Source organism: Corvus moneduloides, chromosome 4 (assembly GCF_009650955.1).
Source record: "Corvus moneduloides isolate bCorMon1 chromosome 4, bCorMon1.pri, whole genome shotgun sequence".
In the NCBI taxonomy this organism is placed as follows: domain Eukaryota; kingdom Metazoa; phylum Chordata; class Aves; order Passeriformes; family Corvidae; genus Corvus; species Corvus moneduloides.
This window is the reverse complement of record NC_045479.1, coordinates 67,259,249-67,272,667: the sequence shown is the minus strand read 5'-3', so window position 1 is coordinate 67,272,667 and position 13,419 is coordinate 67,259,249. Positions and strand designations below refer to the sequence as shown.

Genomic DNA, 13,419 nt, shown 5'->3' with positions numbered 1-13,419 from the left:
AATTGTTGTCATGAATATTTAATCAACATGAGACATATACTTATGCAAGCTGAAATAGGTACCAGTCTGTGTCCCAGGCTGGTCTGTTTCACAGTCTTCCAAGTGTTTTTTAAAGCTGATTTAACTAATTTAAAAAAAAAAAAAAAAAAGGAACTAAAATAATCTTCAGCAGGTGGCATAAACTGAGAAGAAGCCAGAGAACTCACAGACTACCAGAAAATCCTTAGTTCAGTTCAATGCAGTATTGGGTGTGATGCCTGTTTAGTTCTTCATGAATTGCTTGGGTTTTACCAAGATTGCTGAAATCTAGGGATGTATATGTAAAATGATCCATATCCACTGTGATAACCTGGGGGGATAAAACCCCCAAAACCCAACACTCCCCCCCCCAAATCCTCCCTATACACTGGCAGGGAGCTGCAGTTTCTCACACCCACATGTGTGTCCCAGCAGATACGTGTGCCTGGCACACACACAGATGCAAGGTACGTACCCACACACCTCTAGGTCTACAGAGGGTTAGATAAACACCGTCTAGGAACAAAAAACACAGCCCTATGAATCTGTACATATAAAATATCCATATGCATCCAAGCAAACACATAAGCACAGATACACACACCTACAAACCCAGAAACGCAGGGACGTGGGCAAGGCACATCCACAGGCTCAGGCAGCCCCGGAAGCACACACACACACCTACACAGCTGGCTGTGTACTCACATGGACACACAGATACGTGGGCAGATATATATGTGAGGGAGAATTACAATGGCTCTATCATCCATGCTAATTTCTCCTTCCTTTTTGAAGTATTCCAATTTTAGGATCCTGGAGAGAGCCAGGTCCCTGCAGGGGAGATATTCCCAGAGGAGCAAGGCACTTCCAATTTCTTTAAGGTTCCCCACCTCTCTCCCCCTCTCTTCCAGCAGCAGATCCAGGGAGATGAGCTGGGCAGTCAGCACAGCTCTCCCAGCTGCTGGCTTGGCACTTTCCACCCTAGCTTAAGGAAGGGTATAGGACGGCAAGCTTAAGATCTCATCCCTTCACCCCCAAAGCCTGTGGAAGCAGGAACCTCTGGGCAACATCTGGACACAGCTCCTTTCTGCACACTGCCCTACCCCTCCTCCCCCCACCAGCTGTCGACTTCAGGGGTCCCCCTGCACCCTACCCTTCCTCTGCAAGTGTAAAAGCCCTTGTTGCCCTCCATCTCCCCACTTCCCCGTTTCTCCTGCCCCCCGAATCCCGTCAGGAAACCTCTTCGCAATTCACTGCTCTAAACTTTTTCCTGGCTGCACAACCCGCAACCGCCGGGGCAGCGGCTGCGTCTGGTCCAGAGGGCAGAACGGGGCGGGGGTGGGTTGCAGGGACCCGGGATGCAGGGATCCAGACTGCAGGGTGTGGGATGCAAGGAGTGGGATGAGAGGATTGAGATGCGGGATACGGGGATGTGAGGACCGGGATGCGCGAATCCGAGACGCAGGATGCAGAGACGGGGATGTGGGATGCAGGGACCAGGACGCGGGATACCAGTGCCCAGCTCCTTACCGTGCAATGAAGATAAGTCCTGGTGAGGGTCTCCAGCTGCTCCCGGGCATCGCGGGCCTCCCGACGTGCTCGTTAAACATCCACCGGAGAGTCTCACCCCCCAAACTTGTGTGAGCTGCTTCCTCTGGGAACAATCACCCTTTCTCCCCCCCACCTTGGATCGGATCCCGATGGAAACTCATCAAGGCCTCCTAAGTGGTCAGAGGTAAGCTGTGAGGGAAGGAGAAGAAGAGGGGGACAACGGGATGGAGAGGTTGTGATCACCAAGCCATGATCCCCTTCCTTTCCCCTCTCTTCTGGAGCACCCGCTTCCCGTTCCTCTGACCAACTTTGGCTCTGCTTAGCCAGGCAGCGCCTGGGACCGGCTCTGTGATTTGGGGTCCCTTTTCGCAGCCTGGCATCTTTCTAGATTTCCTCTCCTTTCCGGGCAAAGGGGATTGGTGCAAAGCTTTAAATTAGGAGGCGACCTAGAGTTGCAAAGACAGGGAGTGGGAGCTGGCTGGCGTTCGCAGACCGCCTCCCCCGGCACTCGGCGCTGCGCGGAGGGGCCGGCTGAGCCTTATCCCTACCATTTATTCATTGACTGCGCTCCTAGTTCTCACTCTGGAGCTGTCTATTGCTCCTGGCACGGCCGGGAGCGGGGCTGTGGCAGAAGCCCTGGAAGGAGGCGAGCCCCATGCTGCGGGGCTCCCCGCGGCTGTTTAACTGCGCCGGCAGCGCGGGCAGGAGCGCAGCCCGGTCCCGGGGGGAGGACACGGGTGTGGGGGGGCCGGGACACGGGGACGCTGCTGTCGCCTGGCAACCCTGCATCCCTGCCCCGAGCATCCCTCCCCCAGCACCCTGATTGGACGGGGCCGGGGCGGGGGGAACGCACACGCTCCTCCGAGGATGCTGCGCCCCGGCACTGCGACTTGTCGCATCCTCAAAAAGCCGGGAGCGGGCAGGGTGAGCACAGAGCAGCCGGGAGAGCCGAGGCAGTTCAGGGCGTTGTATCACCGTCCCCCTGCCTTCTCGCTTCCAGCTGGCTTGATCAATTTGCTTCTGCTTTACATCTCCTAGAAAAAGAATGTATTTATGTATGTATGCATGTATGTATGTATTGGTGGATAGATAGATAGATAGATACAAAGAAAACATACCAATATATGCACACAAATATATGTATACACACATATGTATTTTTATGTACAGATACATGTATCATCCATAGTCTTTGTATTATCTCTCTATATTCTAAGTCCTATACAGGAAGAGAGAAGAAAAATAGTTACTGAGAAAAGATCACTTCAGGGTGCAGCAAAGCTGGATGCAAAGGGAAAAATAAAGCTACTTTTTGGCTTATATATATTTGAAGACCATAGGTTTACATCAGATGGAGTGTTAACAGAAGGTCGTGGTCCTAAAGAAAGGATTAAAGCCAGTGAGGTGAGTGAGCTGTAAGAGTCACTGAGGATAGATGCATTGACTTCAGAGAGGGTGAGTTTAAGCCATGCTGCATGAAGCACTGCTGGTGTTATATGTGGCTTCATTGCTCATTCTCTGCTGTGGGGGACAGCAAGTGGCTGCTTCCTGCTGGTTGGGTGTAGTATGGAGAGGATGTCTGTAAAATCCCAATACCTCCCTTTTCATCACCGCTCCAGTTGGGACACTGTGAATTTCTCACTCTTCAGCCGGCAGAGGCCATTGTCCACTTTTCCCTGAATGTTTCCCCCTACCTTTGTACTCAACCCCAGGCAGCTCCCCACCAGTGCTCAGTTAAAGCAAGGAAAGAGACACTGCAGTCAGGAGCTGCAATCCAGCAGCTCACATGGGGCCACTATTGTTTCAGCAGCCATGGTTCTGGTAAGGAGTTAAGCAAAAGTAAAAGGAAATAAAACAAAATAATCTGCTTCTGCTTTGTAATATTTTATGTTTAGTTATTTAACATCTGTTTACTTTTTTGTGATCTACCCATTACATTTGAGGTATGTGGCTAATTCAATGAGTTTTTTCTTTTTTGGAAGCCAAGGACATTTGCCAAGATGTGCATGTTAAACTGTTTCATTAAGGACTAAAGTTAAGTAGGGAGCAAAATGAAAGACAGCAGTTTCTCTCAGGTTTACCCTTCTTTAGATTGGATCAAAATGTACATGAGACATTGCTTAACATCAGGGTAAACTGGAATGAATAGGAAGTCAGTCTCATGTCTTTCAAATCATAGCACAATTTGACAAATAGGTTTGGAATACAAATTTTTCAGAGTCTTGCAGGCTGATTGCCAGGAAAAACTAGTGAAAAGAAGGATCTGCTTCTGCATTGTTTCGTACATAGCAATCATGCCTCGAAGTGAGTATGAAAGTAACTTTTTCATTGGGCAGGATATAAAACCCACTGTGTATGAAATTGTCCACCACAGGCACCAAGCAGAATTTTGCTGAGGTGTATTGTTTGATTTCCAGCAGGTCACTTAGAGCCAGGGAGGTGACCCGGTCATTTGTTCTGTGCTTCAAAAAACATCAGTGGTACCCATGGTTTACTCCCTTTCCATGCCTTGCTGCTGTGCAATGTCTGATATCAGTCCCTAACACTGCTACTACTTGCATTTACACGTGATTCCTGGCTACTGATAAACGGGAAAATAAACCTGAACAGTCAAACAAGCTGTCGGCCAAGGTACAAGGGTTTTATTCCACTTTCTTCCAGGGCTCTTCCTCACCCAGTTCTCCTGGCACAATAGGGTCTCATTTTAGCAATAAGACAACCTACCCTAGTCTTTCTAAAGCAGGATTCTGGAGACCTCATTTCAGTTTATGACTCTGGAAAACCATCTTTAGTTTTGCAGGGAACACAGCTGTGCCTCAATTCTCTTTTGGGACAGCACGTGGTGCATCCACATAGGATAGCTAAGATGCAGCCACGTACTGAGCGTGTGTTTTCAGTCAGGTGTTCAGGCTTACAGGTACTCACAGTGTGACAATGAAAAGCCATACAATGATCTCAGTGAAGCTCTGGGCTAAGCTGTGTTTGGGTGCTACTGGCAAATCATTCATTTCAGGCTAAATTGAGCACCTCATGCTACACTTAATTGTAGAGACACCCACGGTTAGACAAAGAAATCAGGCTGTGCAACTTCTGCCAGGGGACAGCTTGGAGAAAACAATCAAAAGCCCTCAATGTCTTTGACCTGGATCCAAAGGAAGGGCTTTAATATAAAATGTATTTATTTATTTTCTGCCTGTGAAACAAAGATGGTAAAGCAGCACTAAAAATTCCTGAAATAGGACTATTTTGTCTTTGTGAATTATCTATTAGTGAAATAGTAGTAATGTCTAGTTTAAAGATCAATTCCTTTCAAATTGAGCTCTCACATAACACCAAATTGAGTTCATAGAAAGCTTTGATGAGCTGAAGAATTTGTTTTTATAAAATTTGTGAATGTGATTAACAGGCTTATCACCACAAACAAACAGATGCATGCCTTTTCCTTACACAGAATTTTAGCATGAGCTTCAAGACTGTACACATGGGAGCTTTCCAATTTTACATTTGACGGCAAGAGAGTGTTCCAGCAAAACACTTTGTAGGGCTCTCTAACTTGCTATAAGCATCTGTTTTGGGACACACTCAAGTTATTTGCTGATTAAAGACTAAAAGCAAAGATTTAGAAAAATTGCAAATGTGCTTGTACAGCCAGTGAGTGACCTATAGATTGGGCCCAGCCTACCTGAATAATTAATGAGGCTTATGGTCTTTCCTCCTTTCCTGGGACCTCACAGAAATGGACAGGAACAGGGATGTAGATCAATGAGGTTTTTTCTAGCAAATTGCTCCCTGCCACTTGATTTCCAACAGCCCTGCATCTGTTTCCTGTGTGGAAGTGATGTGTGAGTGGGCAGGATCCAGTTCTGTGGCTCTGCTCTGAGCTAACAGTTGTAGTCATCACCCCAGGGCCAATCCTGGCTTATCTCTGTGGTTTGAGGCACACACCAGAAGCACCTAGAGATCATATCATGTTTTCCTGGGAGTCTGCCAGTCTCAGGGTACAAAACCCTCTTTGGATGGTAGTAGTCTCAGGGGTCTAGATGTGTCTCCACAGCACTATAGTCACCTCAGTCTCTGTCTCCTGAGGCATAAAGGCAAAAAGTTCATAATGGCTGATGCAGGGATCTACAAAACCCCACAGACTCTGACCCATCCCTACCTGCCAGTTGTAAGGGACACAGACATACTCCAAAGGAACAGTCCAGTGGCACTCATCTTTCAGAGGAATATGGTAATCCCTAGGGAAGATCCACAGCAATGAAGAGTGTAAGAGGCGTCACTCTGTCATTTTCAAGGTCTTCATGGATCGCTGTGGAAAATTACGCACTGCTGTGGTTGCTGGCTGCACACCAGTGCCCACCAAAGCCCCTCTACTTCCTCAGCTGGGCAGGGCAAAGAAAGTATAACAAAAATAGACCCTTTATTTTCTCTTAACAAACAACACTGATGGTCTTCATCATGAAGCTCATCATCAAAATGGAATGTCTTCTCATTGTTAAGTGGTTTTGAAGAGATTTTAGGTCAATACATATGGTGCAGAAAGTCCTCATGTACATTCAGTGCTGATCCTCTTACAGCTGATTCATGTGGCATCCCTTGGACCTTCAGTGACATTGTTATTTCCTGTCAGATGTCCTGTGATGGCTTTCTTAGCTGGCTGAAGGGATACTGGCCTAGTACCAACATGAAGAATATGCCATGACATACTCAGGCTTTTTTTGGGTATTCTGAGCCTCTCTCATGCACAAGGACAGTGCCAACTCTGACTATAAGGCTCAACACAACAAAAACCTGTGCTTCGTGTGGTATGGTCTGGCACATGGAAGAAAGACTTCATTCCACACTGTCTGTGCACATGCAGCAGCATCCTCCCTTCTGCCTCCATCTCCCATGACCATCAGTGTCTTTACCTGCCTCTTCTCATCATCTTCCCTCCAGCCAATTTTCCCATTTCCTTCAGTCTCTCTCTGCCTTTTTCACCTTCCTTTTTACTCTTTAGATAGATGTCTGCCGGCTCATGCCTGTTAGCCATGTCTCCAGTTAACCCCAAGGTCTCCTTACCCCTTCTCCACAAAGAAACCTCTTTCCACGGAAAAAACCCAGCAGCTGTTGTTCATCTTTGTCAGCTACAAGAGGCGAAAAGGTCTGGCTTCACTGTGGGAACCAGCTGCCCTCTTTCCACCTCTGCTTCCTTCTCAGAAATCAGGTTTCCCAACATACTGCTGGAGACACATGTGACATCCAGATGTTGTCCAAATGGGGCTCCTTCATAAAAATACATGAGCAGCAAGGGTCCCTCCAGGTCCCTGCAAGATGTACAAGTATACACACTCCACTTGCACCCTCCAGCCCTTCCCTAGCCAAAACCCTGCTGCAGTTTGTGCAGGTGCAGGGATGAACATAACACAGGCTCTGCCTGATACGTGAAGGACACCTTAAATCTCCGCCAGCTCATGACTCTGGGTCCAAGGTCCATCATCCTTCTGCCTCTTCTTACTCCATCCTTCCTAAGTCTCTGATATAGGAGGTCTTCTGAGAGGGGACTCTAGCCTTTCCCAGGAGGTGTAGGGGACAGGGCACGGCACAGTAGCACATTCCAATCTCTGCCATATTTAAATTAATATGAACAGATGACCCCATTCTACAAAATACTGACTGTTATCTCTTTCTCTTACTGTGCGGATACTTGGGTACCAGATACCAGAATTTCCTACATATTTTGCTTTTGACTTAAGTCACCTTTATGTTTCTGTGCATTATTATTCTCTTTATTAGTGTCTGAGCTGCTAGCAGTCTGGCTTCTTCAAACTCCTTCCTTCCCCCTGAAAATCCTCTAACATTTCTTCTCTGTGAAACACTTTCCCTTCCCCCATTGCTCTTCTCTGCAGGAATTACTGCATTTACATATTTTGTTTAAGGTGCTTAGGCATTATCGACAAGTTTGCCTTGCCCCTGGGGGGTGATGTGACACAATCAAGCTGTGAACCACTTAAAGCATTGACTGGCTCATAGGAAGGATTACTTGTGGCTCTGAATTAGGGCACGGGCCAAGAAATGTAGCACAGTGCTGTCAGGGGCTGTGGCACACAGATCCATTTCCTTTATAATCCTATCCTATCTATGACCTACCACATACAGAGCAATGTAAAAGATCTAAATTTTCCCATTAGCACAAGGTACGGGCTTCCTGCAAAATAAATTTTCTCACAGTCCCTACACCACTGCCTTGCAAGCCTGAAAACCCTGTTTTTATTATGTCAGTGAATTTATTTCAGAATTCTTTCACACTGAGAATCCATCTGGATATACTGCTTTTGAAATGTCCTGCTGAGATTCTGCTTTGCCACTAGTTAAAAATGAATGGATAAATTTATACACAGGAAGTTTATTGTATTTTTCAGCTGAAAGATATTCTAGATTTTATCTTGGCTTAGATTTTTGTTGGTGGAATTTTGGTTTTTATTGTGTTTTTTTTTAATTTTTCCCAACCATTTAATTTTACTAGCACCCCTGGAAGGAACAGAGTCCAGAATTAGAAACCTGAAATAAAAGGAATGAAGTTCCTGGAAATGAGACTGGGACAAAAAAGGCAAGAAATCCAAATCAGTCACAAGCTAAGGATCTTGAATTTCCCTTAACAAAGACAAACCATTTTCCAACAGAAAAGACATACCTGGCCTTGTAAAACTACTAGTAGCATAAAATATAATTGAGCAGATGGTGACAAAAATAGCACTTGAGCTGTTTAAAAGCCTTTTATTGGATGCCTCTTCTTTTTTTTTTTTTTCCCTTTCCCCTCTGGAATGCTGTTGTTCTCTCTAATTTAAGAAAAGACAAGAAATACAGGGAAATTGTGAGATCTGTATGTTTTTCTTCAGCTTGTTCTATTTAAATTGCACACCAGTAAATGTGGTTGAGAGAATAATTTGAAGTTGCAAAGCAATGAGAACTAACACCGATAGTGGAATCTTAATTCAGCTTCCTTGTGCATGTGGATACCCTCCTTACTTGGTTTAACACTGTCTTTTTTTCTCTTTCAGAAAATCCTGCCACATTCAGCACCCTAAAGAAATAGGGCTTTGTCAATAATTTGATTTTTCTGCCCTGCTCAGTGACTCTGCCTTGTACTTTGTATACTGTGCACTTGCCTTACCCTGCATTACGGGGAGAATGGTCCATTTCTTTTCAGAAAAAACATTCAAGTGTTTTGGAACTTTTTTTTTCATTTAGTTTTACTTCATTCCTGAGGTAGGGGCTGGTATATTGGTTTTTTGTTTCCCAGATAAGATATAGGCATTAAAACCTGAAAGTGTTAGTGACTTCTTAGTACCTGGTTTTTCACATTTAGGAGCTCTCCACTTTCAGAATAATTTACATGATACCTTGAAGCAATGGCTCACCTTATATTAAATCTGTGCTCACAGTTGGGTTTGTGCAACCCAGTTGTTGGGTTTTATCTGGTCCTAGAGTTTGACTAGGAGAACATTATTGTTTTCTTAGACTCATTCTCATAAGTGATGAGATCCTTTTGTATGAAATTATGCACAGATGCAGAGAATCAACATGGAGAAGTCCATCTCAACAACTCCGTTTTGACAAGGGTGTAAGCCATTGTAAGATGAGCTTCATGATGGGAAATGCTCAGTAATTAGGCTACTGCTTGGTATTAATTCTGGAGTTCTAAGAAATAGAGAAAAGAAAAAAGAAAATAAAAGAAAAAAGAGAAAAGAGAAAAAAGAGAAAAGAGAAAAGAGAGAAAAGAGAAAAAGAGAAGATCCTCAAAGTAGAGATTCAAGATGGATTTTGCCCTAGTAGCTCTCTTATAGTACGGAAGGAGCACTACATGTGGTGACAGTTATCAGATCCTGGCCAGGGAACAGAAGCAGCTTCCTAAGAACAGTGGTTTGTGATCACACCAAATGTCCATCAAGGACAGTATTTTCTGTCTAATCCTGGTCAGTAGCATGTACTTAGAAAAACTTGGGAACTGGGCAAAATAGAACATTTTTCTCTTGATATACCTCTTATGGCTTCCAGCAACCTGTGCTTTAGGGACTTTAATCTTCTTTTGATCCCATTATTCTGTTTGCCTTTACAAAATCCTGCTGTGGGGATTTCCCTCACCAAAACAGTCAGTGTGTGAAAAGCACTTCCATTTTTTTTTTTAAATTTTAAGCCTGCCTCAGCAAGAACCCTGATCTACTGTGTTCTGGGAGACCACAAAGACTTTTTCCTTCCTCAGTCTCTTCAATGTATTCATGGCTTTAGACTTTGCCATACCCTTCCCCTGCATTAAAAGGTGAAAAATTCCAGGCTGTTCAGTTTTCCTTCCTCATGATTTGTTTCTGTCCACATTTCTGCCCTTCTCTATTCTTTTTTAACTTCACAGTCCCTTTTTCTGAGATCAGCACACCACCATTTGGAGCCCTCCAGGTGTGGAAGAAATACCTATTATTACAGTCTCATAATGATGATATTAGTTTTCTATTTTTTTTTTTTTTTCTCTTCCTTCCTAAAGAGTTGTAACATTTTCTTTGTCATTTTGACAAAGGAAAGCTGAGCTGGCATTTTCAAACTATCATAAGGAGTAGTATTTAATTTAGAGTCCATTGTATCACATGCAGAGCTAGAGTTATTTTTTGTCTCATCTGCAGTTTTTCACATTCATCGACAGTGATTTTCATCTGCCATTTTATTGTCCAGTCAGTCAATATCATGAGATCCTTCTGTGCCTTGTAGCCACTAGTTTGGCTTTTTACTATTCTGAGTATCTCTCTATATAAGTAACAGTCTCATGTCTCATTAGTTAACCATTTTCCAGATCTTTCCAGACGATGTTAATCAGTATTAGTCCCAGAACAGACTTTTGGGAAACTCAGTGAGAGGGGGTCTTCCTTTGTAATGAAAACTGAGCACAAATCCCTACCCTTTGCTTCCTCATTTTCAGGCACCTTCTACCTGCTCTTGTCTTTGCTAAGTTTTCTTGAAACTCTTTCATGAGGATATTTGTCAGAAATGTTGCAAAGACCCAAATACAGGTCACCTGTATCTGCTTGCTTATAGGACCCAAAGAGCTCCTGCAGCCATGACCAGCACAGCTTTCCCCATATCAAGAAGCTATTCCCAACAGATTTTTCCACACATTTTAAAGGCAATTCCTTGCTAGTTTTCTTAGCAATTTTCTCATATGACAGACAGACTTATTCATCTCTTTTTCTCCAGATCACCCACAAAATACTATTAAACAACAGCTGACTTATTCTACTCCTTTGGTAACAGGGCTGAATTAAGAAAGAGGTTGCAGGTCACAGATCAGCAGTTTCATATCTGAATCCCTTTATCACTTGGGACTCAAAGTTTTTTATTGTTCATTTAATCACTTTTTTTTTATATATTCTCGCTCTTGACAGCTAGATTTGAGACAGATCCTCAGTCCTGTCACCTGTAAAGAAAGGCTATGGTGAACACTGATGCAAAAAAATAATTTGTGTTTTCTGTTATAGCCTTAACATCCTTCAGTGCTTTTTCTATACCTGGGCTATTTATTGCCCCTGTAACTCTGGCATCTTTCTTCTGAGGTAGTAAAGTAAAAAAAATTGCTATCTGTAGTTGTGCTTTTTTTTGCACATTTCGCCTCAAAACTCCTTCCTGTTTAATGTCTGACACTGAAGCTTTTATAGATCATAAAGCAATTGCCTAAATCCTATCTCTAAGACCAATAGACCATTGACTGCAAAGGAGGGAATAATGTAAATAAGCTATACTGAAGATGAACTTCCCAACTGTTTGTGAAGACATGGGTATTTGTGGCCATTTGGATGGCATCTGAAGTGACTTGTACAAGTGTGAGGTAGATGCCAGGACTCATAAGTTCAGTTTAGTGGAATATCAAAGTACACTTCCAGCTACCTCTTCCATCAGTCGAGCTACACAGGTTTACTTCATCAATTCTTACCTGGCTGTCAAGGCTTGCTGTAGAAAGTCTTGCAGAGAAGTAAATGGGAAATACTTTGCTGACACTGCTCAAAAGAACTCTCATTTCTTGGACTGGCAATTTCATTTCTGACTTCCTCACCTTTCTGGTCATACTTCTAAACATTAAAAGAGTCAGAGATATTACCCTAGCAGTAAACCCCCCATTTTTTCTTCTCTCTCTGTTTCATATTTCCTGAATTGCTTTTATGGGAGCAAAACAGGAGAATGGGAAGTGAAATGTCTAACCTATTACACCTGACTGATCAATATATGTCTTTTTTGCACTACAGCAAAAAAATGAAGTTGGCTTAGGTGGTTTCACAGCTTACAACTAACTTTCTTTACTTCAGTCTAGGCAGCCCCAAAGGAAATATGTGCATACTAAAGAGTAAAAAGGCTTGAGGACATTTGCAAAGGAAAGACACTTCCCTCTGGTTTCAACTCAACAGGCCTTGCTGACACGGTTCAACTAGAGAAAGAGGAAAAGTGGCACCAAGTGCTTGCAAGAGGCCTGGCAGATTTATTACAAACACCAGCTACCTGTATCTAACATATAAACACATATTGCTAAGTACTTGAGACAACCCTACGCTCAGAGGGTGGCTGTCAGAATAACTTTAACTTCCTGAATTTGCTAGTCTAGAAAAACACCTGCTACTGATGAAGAAGATGAGACAGGCAAAGGAAAGATTTGACTTGCCATAGATTATGATCCAAGCAACAGAGACAGAATGAAAAAGGTCTGAAAACCAGTTGACACATCAGCTGTGAGTCGTGGTGCAGAAAATTAGACCTCAGGAGTGTGAAACATCCATGGCAGGAAAGGGTAGAGTGGCTGCTTTTGGATCACTATACAGTCGATGGAGTGAAACAACAATTTTTTCCCCTCTTTGTTTTAATTTAGAGTGTGCAATAGATCTTACCCATTTTTGACAACTCTTTTTAGATGTAGGGTGTTAGATGACTCACATCCTTAAACTGCCTGTCTCCCTCTGCTAATTGTAAAATGAGTCTTGCATGCACCCTGGACACTTGGCCAGATGAACACCTCTGTAGATGCTGTAATTGATGTCTGTGTCTGAGCCCTGAATGTACCTGGTGCAGTGGTCAGGGGGGTCTGCAGAGGGTTCTCTGTGGCAATGCCCATGGTCCCTTCATGTCACACCTCAGCAGCCCTGTGGTTCCCAGCCCTGCAGCTCCCACAGCACAGCCATGGAACCGTTCCCTTCCTCTGCAGTGCTGCCAACGCTGTCAGCTACTGAAATGGAGAGGATTAGGAAAGAATAAAGAAAATCTCTACAGCTTTTTTGCCTCGGGGCAGCAGAGGACTGCAGGAATGGACACGCCAGGATCACCTTGATTTATAGAGTGGCATCCTAGTTGGTGTCATGTATTTAATCCTTTTGTGCCAGCAGCAAGTTGAAAAGTCTGCATTGTAATGTTGAATTGTATAGTTATAAGTCTAATTAAAAAAAAGGAGATGTAAAAAAAAAAGTCTTTTTAGGATTTTTAAAATCTAAAATTTATTTCCATGTGACTGAATATATTTCTATAGCAAGTGTGAGGAAATAACAGTGAAATGGGAAATAAAAGCTACAGATAGAATGCTTTTTAAATTTTATTTTTGTCTTATTAGCCTTAGAGAAATAGCAGCAAATATTTTTGTATACTGTTTTGCTCTGACTGATACATTCATGTTCAAATTTTAATGTTGCTAACAGCCATTCTCTCAGCAAAAACATATTTTTGTGAATAGATTCTACTTATGTTATTTCTTACAGTGCTAAAACTCTGTCAAATAACTATGTAAAATACATATCTGTGATAAAAGATGAGTGGGATAGAATGCAGGTGGCTGCATGGAAAATGAACTTA

General features: G+C 43.4%; 1 protein-coding gene across 6 annotated transcripts in view; it reads right to left on the bottom strand.

Moving 5' to 3' along the window:
• GRM3 (glutamate metabotropic receptor 3) overlaps positions 1–1,776 on the bottom strand; it is a 101,812-nt gene extending 100,036 nt beyond the window's left edge. For 4 of the 6 annotated variants that reach the window (XM_032105421.1, XM_032105426.1, XM_032105424.1 and 1 more), the window contains exon 1: positions 1,549–1,758. The gene's annotated coding sequence lies outside the window, so the exon portion shown is untranslated. Of the gene's footprint in view, positions 1–1,548 lie in introns of all 6 variants that reach the window. The other 2 variants (XM_032105422.1, XM_032105427.1) reach the window with 2 other exon arrangements.
• Positions 1,777–13,419: the final 11,643 nt, after the last annotated feature.